We start from the raw sequence: 13,849 nt of genomic DNA on the forward strand, positions 1-13,849 counted from the left end.
GTGTGTAGTGTTTCTGCACTCCCTTCTTCACAGGCAGCTTGCTTTTCAGCAAGCCTATCCACTGCAGCTCCCCAAAATCCCACTTTCTCTGCGTTGGGGCTCCTTGCACACTTTCCTCTCCCCACTTTCCTCGCCGCACTGTAGGAATAATTCCCTAATAAGCCTACCTTTCTTCCACACCACACACACACACACACACACACACAAACAAACAAACAAACACAGGCAGGCAGCATGGAGAGGTCATGGGGAAAGAGAAAATACCATTTCTCTCGCACACCCTCCAACATTTCCCAGTTGAAAATAGAAATGTTCTTGTGTAACTGCAACACCCCTATTGGACAACTACTATACCTTTTGACCACTGCTGTGCCCTTCCTTCCTTTTCTTTGCAATAGCATGCCCTGCCCTGTTTACCCCAAAGCACAACAATCTTCTTTGCTTGTAAAAGTTATGATGGAGTCAGAGTGGGAGACGTGATTGTTCTACAATACTTTTATCAACAGTTCAAAAGGGACTTCACCAGCTGCAGCTTACGATAGGGCAAGTCATGTGGTATTCTGTGCTTTAGCATTTATGAGCATGCAGTTGTGTCAATTTGTACCAGCGGCAATGTGCATCTCCTTTCCATATTAGATATTTAAATTCAAGGGACTGGGAGGGAAGGAAGACATCTGACAGATGGCATCCTAGCAATTCACCAAAAAAAATAAAAAAAAATAAAAAGAGAAAAGAATAAACATGTATATACCAAATCTGTTCCAAAGGAAAAACTGGGACACAATAGGGACAGCAATTTATCAAGGTCAGGTAAAGGTAAAGGTAAAGGGACCTCTGACTGTTAGGTCCAGTCGAAAATGACTCTGGGGTTGCGGCACTCATCTCGCTTTACTGGCCGAGGGAGCCAGTGTACAACTTCCGGGTCATGTGGCCAGCATGACTAAGCCGCTTCTGGCGAACCAGAGCTGCGCACGGAAATGCTGTTTAACTTCCCGCCAGAGCGGTACCTATTTATCTACTTGCACTTGACGTGCTTTCAAACTGCTAGGTTGGCAGGAGCTGGGACCGAGCAACGGGAGCTCACCCCATCGCGGGGATTCGAACTGCCAACCTTCTGATTGGCAAGTCCTAGAATCTGTGGTTTAACCCACAGCGCCACCCACGTCCTCAAGGTCAGGTACCCTCATGTAATTTACCCAGGGGAGTCTTTACATCAAGGTCAGGTACCCTCATGTAAAGATTCCCCTGGGTAAATTGCTTAGGAGGGCACACATCAGATGCAGAGGACTATGATACTAACGCAAACATCCAAATCCATCTGATCTTTCCATTTTCCATCTTCACGGTACATCTCTTCACACACTCAAGTGTCTAGGCACATGGAGTTATTAGAGGACATAAAACTATACAGTACGACTTACGAATGACTCGGCAACCGAATTTTTTGACTTACGAATGGGGGTAATGGCCGCGCGCTTACGATTGTCTCGACATCAGAAAAAAAATAAATGCAGCGGTTTTAGATAGGGATTTTTTGACTTACACATTTTTAGATAGGGTTGCTTTGACTTGCGAATTTTTCCATTTCCAATGCATTTCTATGGGAAATCACATTTCCAATGGCATTTTTTGACTTGCGAATTTTTCGACTTACGAAGGTGCCTTCAGAACGGATTAAATTTGTAAGTCGAGGCACCACTGTATATAGATTAAAATGATATTTTTATTGGTAAATAGAGATAAAAAAATATCAAAATGCAGGCAACTGGAAAAAGTTAATAACTCCAACTTCTCTATTCTAGCTTTGTAATGATGTTGGTTTGCTGAGCCAGCATTTAATACTTTGAAACTTATTAGTGTAACAATGGGATCTAGTCTGGTCTTCTTAAATGGTTTACTACTATAGATCATGGCATCAGTGCAGCTAGTATTGCTTTAATACAAACTGTACCCCTCAATAAACTGGTATCAGCTCCTGTCTTAGACATGATCTGACAGGTACAAGCAAACATCTTCACCTCCTAATACTTAATTGTAAAAATCAACAATCAACATACCAACAAAATGTAATTGTAGCCTTTCTGTAAGAAGGAATTAGTCTTCACAAAGACCATGAAAAGTGTTTCCAAAACCACATTTACTATTCAGAAAATGTTTAACAATATGGTCTTCCTAAAATTAAGGGCATGTCCCCTCAACTTCAAACTTATCCAGGTAAACAGTATGGTGAAACAGAATAAATAAACAATGCTATGAAGGAGATAAGATGTTGCATGGTCGGCTCAGTCAAGAAGCTCCTCCCTCCTCTTCATAGTAGGCCTCAAATGATATTTAGTCCCCCCACTAAAAAAAAAAAAATAGTATTTAAACCCTAGATTTTCAATGGTTGGATAGCTCAGAGCTCCAATGGGACCACATTTTTTTTTGGGGGGGGGGTTGTAGTCTCATGGATCAACCCCACACTTCACTTGACCATGGATCAAGGAATGGGTGAGAAATACTTGGATTCGGTTAAAAGGATGAAAGTCTAGATTTGCAGTGAAAGGTACAAGAAAAATAATGAGACGGTCCCTAGTGAAAAGGTATTGATTGAGTATATACACTAGACAACTTACCTTCAACTCTTAACATTCACCCTAATACAGTGGTACCTTGAGTTACAAACGCTTCAGGTTACAAACTCTGCTAACCTGGAAGAGTTACCTCGAGTTGAGAACTTTGCCCCAGGATGAGAACGGAAATCGTGTGCTGGCGGCGCAGAGGCAGCAAGAAGCCCCATTAGCGAAAACACACATCTAGTTAAGAACAGTTCCAGGTTAAGAATGGACCTCTGGAACGAATTAAGTTCATAACTAGAGGTACCACTGTATTGTCTACAAACAATCCCTATCTCTTTAGTTGTGTTCCACTGTCTCTAATGAAAAGAAAGCAGTAGTTTGAGACCGTTTGTTGAAGGCATCACTAGAAAAGATTGATCACTGCACATACAAGCAATTATATATGTTCCTTCATCTAAGTAATCCAGCATACATTTATTTCTTATTTAGTAGGCACTTACTTTCAATAGATATGATAATATTTGCACCAACCACCATCCATTGTGATTTCTGAACGAGGTACAAATACATAACACAACTAAGCAGATATAACTGCTAAACTAAATAATATATATATATATATATATATATATATATATATATATATACGTATGTATAATTAAAATTCAAAGAGCATCATCACGGCCCTTATTTTAATAAATGACAGTCATTAGAAATTGTGACGCCTTTGCTGTCACTGACTTATTGATCCACAAGGAGAAAAGTCACATAACAATCATCTGAAAGCTTTGAATAAGGTAATAATAATGAGGTGATTATCTATTTACGCAACTCTCTGTACAAAGAGTAAAATATCAGTACATGGAGTTTCAGAATAAGTAGGGAGGACTTCCGGTTTGTCGCGGCGGTGAGAAGGACGCAGGGACTTCGCCTGCCGAGGTCCCTGGCTTCTCGGAGGGGGGGGAAGTCCGCAGAGCGAGCGGACTCCCAGTAAAAGCACCGGATAGAGAGTTCCGGTGACTCAGGCATCCAGCGGCTGCTCCGTTTGGCGGATCCCCCGCGCCCGAGAGCTCAATAGAGCGATCGTGAGCCGGCGGGGTTGAACCGCGGGAGCCATTTTGGGCCACATCTTACCTCCGGGAAGCGAAGCTCCGAGTCCTGACCCGGCAAGCGGTGGATTCTTCCGATTTAAATTAAAGATTTCCAAAGAAGTAAGTGGAACTTTGATCTGGATTTTAAATTTGCCGATTGGAAAAATAGGAGAGACTTCAAAGAAACGGAAGCCGGTCTCTTCCTAATGGGAAACTGGGAGGCGTCTTAAAAAAAAACCTAAGCCGAACAACGAAAGAATTTGGAGTTGTGGACCCGAGAGGGAAAAAAGACCTTTTTGGAACCATCTCAGCCCCCGAGTCCGGCACCCCTTGAGGTACAGCGGCATTAAGGGGAAGAGCGCTTTGACAGCTGTCAAAAGCTGTCAAACTGTCAAAAGACCGGGTGGATTGACTGCATTGTTGTGAACAGTAAAAAATTGTTTGAAAACATGATAGAACTATTTAAATTGGAAGTAAGAACGGATTTGGGATTGAGTTAAGAACTAAGGAAAAGAACAGCCAAAATGGAGTCGATCGTCTGAGAAAGGAATTTTCCAGTACCCATTGTTCCCTACCCCCTGTTTATCTGCGGTTACGAGAAGTATGAAAACAAAGCTTTCTCGAGACTTCCAGGAGACTGTGCTGAACTATTTGCTGTCATGGGAAGACCTTTACAAGGAACGGCAACATCCCAACTTATCACCAGTCGAGACTGAAGTCCAAGTCCAGGACTTAGAGGATAATTTAGATTTGGAGACTGCTGAGTCTGAGACTGTGTGTGAGGAGAAACAACTGGATGAAAGTACTGAAGAGGACTTGGACTATGACAAATTTGTTTGGGATGAAGCAAAATATGGTTTCCAAAAGGAAGAAAAACAAGCAGAACAAGAAGATGAGAGGCAAAGGAACTTAAAGACTAATGGAATTGAAGATCCTGGAGGGGTTAAAATGTGGAGTGGTGTTTTTGAGGGATGGGAAGGACAGGGGCAGGGGGGGGGCAAAGGTCTGGAGATGGATTTGGGAAAGAATGGGTGTGGGGTAAAAACTTTAGTTAAAAGGTATTGTTTTGGTTTTTGAAAGACGGTTTTCGAAATCTTGGCATGATAATGGAAATGCTGAACCAATTGGGGGAAAAAGACTTAGGGAGAGGAGATGGAATGTAAAAAAGAAAGGGAAAAAAAGTTATGTTTTCTTAAGGGAGCATAAGAATGGTTTGGGAAAGAATTTTTAAGTTATTGTAAATTTTTGTAAGTTAAGTGAGGTGTTTAGGCAGAAAGCTGCCTACCCCCCTCTCCTTATTCTGAGGTACTCAGTGGCAGGGGGTGCCCAGATGGGTGAGGAGGAAATGGAACCTTGGAAGTGCTGTGCCCTGCGGGCTCCTCTTGTGGCAGGAGGGGACCTGTGGGAGGGCAGCATGAAAAAGGAGGAGGATCTGAGTTAATATTATAAGATTAAGATTTGAAACTGAGTTGGAAAATTCGCCACAAGTAATTAGAATTTGTTAGGAAAACCATGAGGAAGACTATCGAGGGAGTCGCAATTAAAATGTTAAAATAATAAGAACTGGGAAGTTTTAACTTTTCCCAATTTTCTTTTTCTCTTTTTCTTTTTTTTCTGTGTTGTATGTTTGTAAATATGATTATGAAAGAGTTGGGGGATGCAAATCCCCATAACTCCTTCCTCCCTGTTCTCTCAGTGGCAGGGGGGGGGTATGGGGGGAGGAGGGAGGGGGGAAGCTGAACTCAATTCACAATTGGACCCCTTTGATTCTTAAAGCACACGGGTTCCACTGGTGGCAGAAGTGGACCGGTGGGTGGAGGGAAAATGAAGGGACAGTGTTATATTGTATGTTCTGTTTGTGTCTGTCTTGTTTGAAAATTAATAAAAATCTTTTTTTAAAAAAAAAAAAAGTATTTCCACATTGGCATATATAATTTTGGAATGATGTTCCTCAAACTTCTGAAATTGAAAAACTTCAAAAACAATATTTAAAAATAAAGGACAAAACAGGGGAAATTCTACCTTTTACCAATTTACAAGTAAAATGGAAGCTTAAGCCATTTTAAAAGTATAATTGATTTTGGAGTATTACATACTGCTGATTTAAATACACACACACATTATTTAATACTTAAAGGCTGATGGGTTTGTTGAACCATTTATTTTTTTCCTCTGGGATATTTTTGTTTTAATTGGAGACTAGTAGTCTCACTCTTTGGGTACTGAGCAGGCTATTGATTTTCTTGTAGTTAATAGCTAGAATAGATCAATTGCCTAATACCTAAACCTGTAATCAAATATTTCATTGGTGAACAAGGTGTCGGAACAAGGACCATTAACTAATTAAAATATTTTAGTCCATTTCTTACCCAGTTTTAAACCTTTTTGTAAACACATGAGAAGAGCTGCTGGATCAGGCCAATAGCCCATCTAGTCCAGCTTCCTGTTCTCACAGTATCCAGCCAGATGCCTGTGGGATCCACCTCCAATCATGGAGGAAGAACATAGCCATGATGGCTAGTAGTTGTTGACGGCCCTTCTCCATGAATTTGCCTGATCCTCTTATAAAGCCATCTAGTATGTAGTCTGTAGTTCAACTATGTTGCTGCATGAAGAATATCCTTCCTCACACTTGTGAGTTCAGCAGAGTGCCATCCCTTTCCAGCTTAAAAGGGAAGCTTAGATAGGCTAGTTTTAGCCTTTTAGTTTTAAGCAATCCAGGATGCTTTAAGGCAGACTGGATTCTCCTGGCATTTCCCTCTTTTCTCCCCCTTAAAACAATAACCACACAAACCGTTTTGTAAAAGGTAAAAAATAGCAGGTTGCACTGTGGGTTAAACCACTGAGCCTAGGGCTTGCCGATCAGAAGGTCGGCGATTCGAATCCCTGCAACGGGGTAAGCTCCCGTTGCTCGGTCCCAGCTCCTGCCAAGCTAGCAGTTCGAAAGCATGTCAAAGTGCAAGTAGATAAATAGGGACCGCTCTGGCGGGAAGATAAACAGTGTTTCCGTGTGCTGCTCTGGTTCACCAGAAACAGCTTTGTCATGCTGGCCACATGACCCGGAAGTTGTATGGTGTGGGGAATCTGGATAATGAGAACCTCTCTCATAATATGAGAACTCAGGGCCATTCAGTGAAGCTGATTGTTGGAAGATCTATCACACTACAAACTCTGGCACAAATATTGGTGGCAACCACACTCCTTCTGCTCATACCTCTTTAGATCCAACCCATTCCATTGTATTTCATAAGTCATTTAAAGTTCACATCTCAGATGTTATGTATATATATGCACAGTGCATACTGCTCCAGTCAAATGAACTTAATATAGTCATCGCTGAGAATCTCCATTCATGCAGAGAAAAAGCATGAAACCGGCACTAGGATTTCCACTGTTTTATATTGTGTAAAACCAGTGATATCCTATTTTCTGCTCCATGGGAACATTCCAAACTTTCAATTACCTCTGGAGATAATTTTCTTCCTTTACAAACAACAGTGAAACCATGTTGATTCATTATCCACTTACTTTAGCATGCCAAACCAATGAGACCATCACCTCTGAAAACAATTACTGTCCATTATGATGCTATTTTTCATGTTTGTTAGTTGGATGATAGATCCAAATGCCATCCACCCAGTCATAAAGTACAGTGTTGCTTTTTTAAATAGGTTTGACAGAAACTCTGGGGTGCGTTGTTCCTGGCTATCTGCTTCATTTCTTCCTGCCAAGAGGATTTGTGTCCCCCCCCCCCCCCCAGGATTTGTACATGTAAGAAAAGGAAAAAGGTAAAGCACCCCTAAGTCCAGTCAAAGGTGACTATGGGGTTGCAGCGCTCATCTCGCTTTTCAGGCCGAGGGAGCCGGTGTTTGTCCACAGAGAGCTTTTTAGGTCATGTGGCTAGCATGACTAAACCGCTTCTTATGCAACAGAACACCATGACAGAAACCATGACAGAAAACAGAGCGCATGGAAATGTCGTTTACCTTCCTGCTGCAGCCGTACCTATTTATCTCCTTGCCCTGGCATTTTTTTGAACTGCTAAGTTGGCAGGAGCTGGGACAGAGCAACGGGAGCTCACCCTGCTGTGGGGATTCGAACCACCAACCTTCTAATTGGCAAGCCCAAGAGGCTCAGTGGTTTAGACCACAGTACCACCCGTGTCCCTCCCCCACAGAACAGTTGGTCTGCAGAAAGAAATCAGTGCCATCCCCCCCAATATATATTGGGGTTGAAATAAGGTATAGTTGTTAGTCTGGTCAACTTCCTTATGTGTAATGGTACATCCAGTGCTATTATTTCTAGAAAAAGAGGTGTTGGAACTCACCATGAATGCCTTCCTTGTTCTTTTATACAATGGCAACGGCGCCCACCTGAGAGGTGCCAGAACTGAGTTCCAGTGAATTCTGGCTTTGGAAAAGCCCTGGGTACATCACAGACAGCAAAATATATTCAGCCAAAACTTCTTCACATTCATTTTAGCACAATCCCCACTTAATGCCCACAAATTGAGGAAAACTAAAGATAACCCAGTGTGTCCCAATCCTGGCTAATATCCCTCACTGGGATACTCTTCCTCCTCCCCAGCGTCCTACCAGTTCATGGCATTATATTTTCTTTACAAAAATGAACAGGAGTGGGGTCAGCACCTGAGGGTGGAAGGGGCTGTCTTTGCCTCTTATGCCCATTCAGCTTGGTCACATGACCTGGCAACCCAGTGTAAGTTAAACCAGCAAAAAGGGCAGTGTTTAAAATACTACCTTGGGGTTTTTCCCCCTTTCGCAAGGCTTATGATGACTCAGCATACAATTATTTACAATTTGCTCAACTTTTCTCAGAAACAGTAACTGGTTATTGCTTTTGGAGAGAGGGAATTATTTTTATTCTTATATATTTATTCATACCATGCCCCCCCCCTCCGAATGGACTCATGGCCACTGATGCAGCACCATGTGATGTGGCCACAGCGCCTCCTGTAAACAAATAACCATGTTGTTGTTGTTTTAAAAAGTCCACAACAGTTTTAAAAATGCAGTCTAAAACCAGAGACCTTCAAATACTTAGATATTTTAAAAAAAAATGTTTTAAATGCCTGCATTGGTATTTTTTATTTTTTATTTACCCTTAGTGACTTAAACAGAGCCAAATTGGCATCAGGCATACCTGTTAGGAAAGGGCATTCCATAGTTGGGCTGCCATTACCAAAAAGAAAAACAGAAAAGGGGAAGAGGGGGGAAAGTCTTCTCTCTGATTGTAACTAACCTCATCTCAGATGGAGGTAGTTTTTGGAGAAGAGCAGCAGCTGAAAACGTTAGTTCTTGGGCAAGCTGCTGTGGGAGGAGAAGAGTCTTCAAATACTTGGGTAGCAAGCCATTTTGAAGGTGAGCACCAACACTTTGAATTGGGCCCAGGAGCTAATACACAACCAAGTTCCTTTAAGTGTGCTGGCATATGATTTGAGCAAGAAGTCAGTTAAACCTCTGGTCATCTTGTACTCCCAGGGAGGGCTGTCATCAACCGAAACACATTGGGAATTTTATTGTATCACAACGATTGCTATTATTTGACAATAATTTGTATTTCAAGACTGTTTTGAGGCTTTGCCTCTTCGCTTCCTTGGTTTGTTTGTTTTTTTGGTGCTGCCAACCCTTTATTTTCTTAATCATTCTTCCTGCTAGCTCTACACCGACCTTTTTGTGACTCATACAAAGTGTTAACACTTTAGTGTCACTTTAGCTCACTGTCACTTTAGCTCACTGGTGACAGCCTGCCACCCAAAACAGATGCCAGAAAGGAGCAGAGAGCTTCCTCCCCACGCCAACAGTTTGCAATCTCCTGTTTAGCAAAACCACTCCCCCCGGCTGACCAATTGGGTTAGATGGGGGCATGGCTGCTGCCGTTTAAATTGAGGCACAGCTGGGTACGCAGCCTCCTTCATCAGATCAACCAGCCCACCCGCCCTCTTTTTGTGTGTTGCTTGACTTTGGCCTTGCTATTGACTAATGTCGGTCGCCTTAATGTTAGAGCCAGGTAGGGATTTTTCCACTTTGCAAATTGGCACCAGCCATTTGGTTTTTGCCTACCTTGTAGCAATCATCACAACTTTGTAAGGTTAGGCGGTTAGGCATTGGGTAAGCCTGGTTCATGGGAGGGGAGGTTGTTGCCTCCATCTGCCCCTCCTCATTAAAGGTATTCCGTTAAAGGGATCTGGGAATGTGGATCCTGTCTGAACCCTGGGTGTGGGCTAGGGCCAACCCTTGGGTGCTCTTAATTGATGTGGTTAACCTTTAAGAGACTTCCTGTGGGCATGCAGGAGTCAGGATATACGGTAGTTGGTTTCACCCAATGCCTAAGCCAAACTGCTCACATCTGTAACCAATAATGTTGTGGCCTTATTTATTTATCCCATTAACTCAAAATATTTGTGTCCATGTGTTTATTATCTAAGGGGAACTTTGGGCCCCAGGGCCTGGCCACACATTCAGGTGTGTTTATAGCCTCCCAACACACTCTTCCATTCAGTCTGTTCCCTTTGGTGGAACAGCAACAACTAAGGGAGTGGAAGCAAGTTGTCTGGAGATTTTGCAGCCTTTGCTGACTTGTTAGCAGGAGCTTTTGTTCTTCTGAAAAGTTTTACAGCCCCTTATCTCTACGACTCTTTTTCTTGATTGTGACCTCTGGGCTAAATGCAATCAATCCACTTCAAATTCTTTCATTCCACTGCTTTGCTATCATTTGTCCTATCTGTAGACTATTGCTATCTTCCCAGTCCTGCCCCTTTCTAAATCACTGGTTTTAATGGGAGGGGAAAGGGCACTAAATTTGTCCGCTCAGAGAACACAATCCCAGAATACACATCCTTCTCATAAACCACAGCTTTATTGATCTATAAAGCACACGACCCACTTGAGCGCAAAGGGAAGAAGAGGAATAATACAGGTTTAATTAAAAGAAGAAAATGATGAACTGGAGCAACGTTTAATTTTACTACAGTACTTACTAAATACCTTGCTCCTCCTTTACATGACAGTTGCTGGGCTCTTGCTTTTTTGTTTCGCCAGCTTTCCAACTCAATGACTTATGGCCCAACAACAACAAAATACTAGTTACAGGTAGGTAGCCGTGTTGGTCTGAGTCGAAGCAAAATAAAAAAAAATCCTTCAGTAGCACCTTAAAGACCAACTAACTTAGTTGGTCTTTAAGGTGCTACTGAAGCAACAAAATACTAGCTCTTTTAATCATGTATTTATGTGCACGAGGCCTGCACAGCTTGTGACATGCTAAGTAGAAGAGGGTTGCCAGTTATGCAGTGCCACAAAAGAGGACATCAATTTGCATAAAAGTTGCATATGATTATTTATATGCATAACTGAAAGCTTATAAATAATTACTATCAGTTGAATAGAAATCCAATACAATTCACTATACAGTGGAACCTCGGTTTACGAACACCTCGGTTTACGAATTTTCAGTTTACGAACGCCGCAGACCCATCTGGAACGGATTAATTCACTTTCCATTACTTTCAATGGGAAAGTTCGCTTCAGTTTATGAACGTTTCAGTTTATGAACAGACTTCCGGAACCAATTGTGTTCATAAACCAAGGTACCACTGTAATGGATAAGTCATCAAGTGACTTGAATACCTGTTCAATTCCGCTAACTGTTGATGGGCAACTTTGAGGCTCCTGCTCCTTCTTTTTATGGTTCCTTGTCTTTAAACCATGCTTGCATAGAGGACAACTTCAAACAGGGGACTGTACTCCAAAAGCCCTTTAAAACAAGGGCTATTCTCTGTAAAGTAGGACATATGGCCACCTTAGAAACTTGCTAGGCTTGTATAGTGGCCAATGAAGGATTGCAAAAATGGCAAAACTGGGAGGTTTATCTAGACCTTGAACTAGAAATACAATTAATGGCTGGTGGGGTATTCTCAGCATGGTGGGTCATAAGTCGTGCAGGCATGGGCTACAATGAACATATATCATGCGGTGCTGGGTTTGGAATCGCCTGGGATTATTCAGGTATGCCATTGGAGCCAAAGTATTATTAGAAATAGATGTGACTTCCTATGTAAACATTTTTAAATGTGAAATTGATTTGCAGATGCCATTCTATGACCTGAAAACAGAAGGCAGGAAGTGGTCTTAAGTGCTTATTGATGCATCTCAACAAAGAGATGCTTTCCAGAAGCATAAGATGCACAAAAGACATAATGAGACTATTAGGAGATAATATGGACTCATTGAAGTTTCATTTATGTGCCTAAACAAGGATGAAGTATCTTCACGGTAGGCACCCAGCACCAAAAACTGTCTGTTGTGCTTCCAACACAAACATCTAAGACTGAGCTCACTGGTAGAATTCCTCCTCCTCCTCCTCCTCCTCCTCCTCCTCCTCCTCCTCCTCCTCCTCCTCCTCCTCCTCCCCATCCTCTTCCTCTTCCTCTTCGCTGGCCCTGTTCCAACTTCTTTAATGACAGATAGACACACTGAAATTAAATATACCTCCAGTGAAATTATAATATGCTGCAGAAAGGTTTATCTTCTTAATGTGCTAAGCCAATGCTAATGCCACAGGAGGGAGGGTGGAATGGTGCCAACTCTGCCTTCAAGTAAAGGACGCCTGATCATGGTGGGATTTACACTGAGACAGCTTAAGGGGCAGCTTAAGTGGCCAAATTCTGAGGTGGATTGAAGCTGGTTTGAGGGGGGAGTAGGCATAAAACAGCAGCATTTGTCAATAATAATTCAAGATTGATATAGATTAACTAATTTGAAAATCTGGCTTCAAAAACTAGTAGTGGTATGCACTGGGTGCTGAGTAAATGATTACATGAACATATCCTAATATGATGATGTTTTGTTGCCAGTGTGCTACCAAAACTTCCTATGGCTGTTATGGGAGTTGTTTTGTTATGGTTTTTTATAGTACAATGCATTTATATTTATGCTTTAAATGTGTTTTAAGTCGTTTGGAGACTTTCAAGTGACATACTAAATAATAACACAACTAATAATATGGTTGCTGTGGAAACATGCGTTGCAGGTTTTTAAAAGCACCACAAACCCTGTTAACAACAACAAGAGGAGCAACAGCAATCTACTCCTTTTTTTATATACCCCACCCATCTGACTGCGTTGTCCCAGCCACTCTGGGCAGCTTTCAACAAAAATGCAGGGGGGAAACAGTGAACCTCTTGGGCTTGCCGATCGGAAGGTTGGCGGTTCGAATCACCACAATGGAGTGAACTCCAGTTGCTCCTGCCAAACCTAGCAGTTCGAAAGCATGCCAGTGCAAGTAGATAAATAGGTACCGCTGTGGCGGGAAGGTGAACGGCGTTTCCGTGCACTGCTCTGGTTTCGCCAGAAGCGGCTTAGTCATGCTGGCCACATGACCCAGAAAGTTGTCTGTGGAAAAATGCTGTCTCCCTCAGCCTAAAAATGAGATGAGCGCCGCAACCCCATAGTCACCTTTGACTGGACTTAACTATCCAGGGGTCATTTACCTTTTACACACACACACACACACACACACACACACACACACACACACACCATTCAGTTTCATCGAATTGCATGCCACAACAGGCTCGTGTAAAGATGGCCTCAGAATGATCAGTCTGCAAAAACTGAAAATAGTGGAAGCCACAATCCCATGTCATATTTATCACCAGCGCACAATGACTCCATCACAAAAGAGTGGTCTTTCTTTAATGAGCAAATGCCTGAGTTATATTGTGAAGCTAGGCAGAGAGTAACTTGGAGAATAACTGTTGCTGTGCATCAACGAACACACATTTCATCTTTTTATGCTACAAGAGCTAGTGAGACTGTCTGCGGATCTTTGAAACTTTAAGAGCAATAGTATCTTTTGATTGTTTGTTTTTCTCCCGTAGGCTGAGCAGGCAACAAAAAGCAGCCCTTATAGTGATTTGTGACAAACAATGAAACAGACCCATATGTTTGCTATTTCCCCCGAAGCATAAACAGAGCAGAGAGCTTTCCCCCCACTCCCTCTGAATAAAACATTTAATTTCATTTTAATTAAACATGGATAATTTTACTTACATTTCCTGTGCTCAGTCAAAGACTCAAACACAATGTGAGTAGAAGGGGGTAGAATGACACGTCCTCTAATGCCCCCACCATAAAAAAATGGTGGAATATTTCCCCATCTGTTCACTGGTGGCATTGAGAA

General features: G+C 42.2%; 1 protein-coding gene across 1 annotated transcript in view; it reads right to left on the bottom strand.

The window, feature by feature from the left end:
* CDH18 (cadherin 18) overlaps positions 1 to 13,849 on the bottom strand; it is a 564,188-nt gene that overhangs the window by 268,810 nt on the left and 281,529 nt on the right. The gene's annotated exons all lie outside the window — the stretch shown is intronic.

Source organism: Zootoca vivipara, chromosome 8 (genome assembly GCF_965207765.1).
Source record: "Zootoca vivipara chromosome 8, rZooViv2.hap1.1, whole genome shotgun sequence".
Classification (NCBI taxonomy): Eukaryota; Metazoa; Chordata; class Lepidosauria; order Squamata; family Lacertidae; genus Zootoca; species Zootoca vivipara.